Raw genomic sequence first — 1,312 nt, forward strand, 5'->3', positions numbered from 1 at the left:
CTTCCGGTTACACTTCAACCCAACGTCACTTCCCGCCTGCTGTGTATCATTTTCCACACATTACACTTTGTTAAAAAACAAAGGTATATGTTTATTTTTTATTAATTTAATAATTATAGTTAGTTGTTATAACTTTAAAATAGGATTTTGAATAAAAATAGCTTGTGTATGCTATTTCTCAAGGGCATTTTTAAAAAAAAAAACACACACCTTTATTAAAGCATTATGTATTTATCGAAAGCAGTGGCACATGTTTGATCGACAGGCTAAACACTGTCATGATTGTGGTTACCACTTTATTTTTTCACTAAAACCACTAAGTGGCACTGTAGTGTGGACTTTAGTGCTCCAAAGACAGCAGAGGACATATGCATGTCTTCTTCCTACTTCAGACTTTTTTTTAATCTCTTTGGGAGGTTCCCTCAAAGAAATTGAAGTTCCATTACACCTCGCAGTAAAAATAAAAAATAAAAACATGAGGTAAGCAGGCAAAATAAAAAATGCACACCTATACATTTCCTATAATGTCTGGTTATAAATATGTAAAACTACTATGCATATACAAATAAGTGTAAATAAAAACTAAAATTATTTGTTTGATCAGTGCTAAGTGGGTAGAGTGGTCGTCTTGAAGCCTGAGGCTTGCCGGTTCAACCCTCGGCTTGTCGAGCTCATGTCTAGGTGTCCCTGAGCAAGACATTGAACCCCAAGTTGCTCCTGACGGGTCATGGTAGAGCGCCTTGCATGGCAGCTTCCGCCATCTGTGTGAATGGGTGAATGTGATGTATGATGTAAAGCGCTTTGAGTATCCCAAGTACAGAAAAGAGCTATATAAATACAGACCACTTCCCATTTTACTGTAATTCTCTGGTATCTGGTTTACCCCACCAGTTGATCTATACACTCCAATTTGCTTCCTGAATAATTACCAGAAATTCAGCTACCAGGCACATCCCTAATTAAACAGCTCCACTGGCATCCTGTTCAGTTTCACATTATTTCTAAATTATCCTCACCTTCAAAACTCTTCATAATTTTGCTCCCCCATCTTTCTGAACTCCTCCATTCAGATTTCACCTGAACACTAAGATCCCCTTCTTTTTTCTAGCTCTCCACTCCATCTGCTCATTTGTCCATGATGTGGTTAAGAGCCTTCATCTGTAGAGACCCACTCTTCTGGAACCCTCTCCCAATATTTATTTGTACCACTGTCTTTTCCCAATTTTAAATAATCTCTTTAAACCCACCTCTTCAGACTAAAAGAAGTCAACAATTCCAAGACAGTATATCATTTAATAAATAAAAAAACAGA

Source organism: Melanotaenia boesemani, chromosome 7 (genome assembly GCF_017639745.1).
Source record: "Melanotaenia boesemani isolate fMelBoe1 chromosome 7, fMelBoe1.pri, whole genome shotgun sequence".
NCBI classification, from domain to species: domain Eukaryota; kingdom Metazoa; phylum Chordata; class Actinopteri; order Atheriniformes; family Melanotaeniidae; genus Melanotaenia; species Melanotaenia boesemani.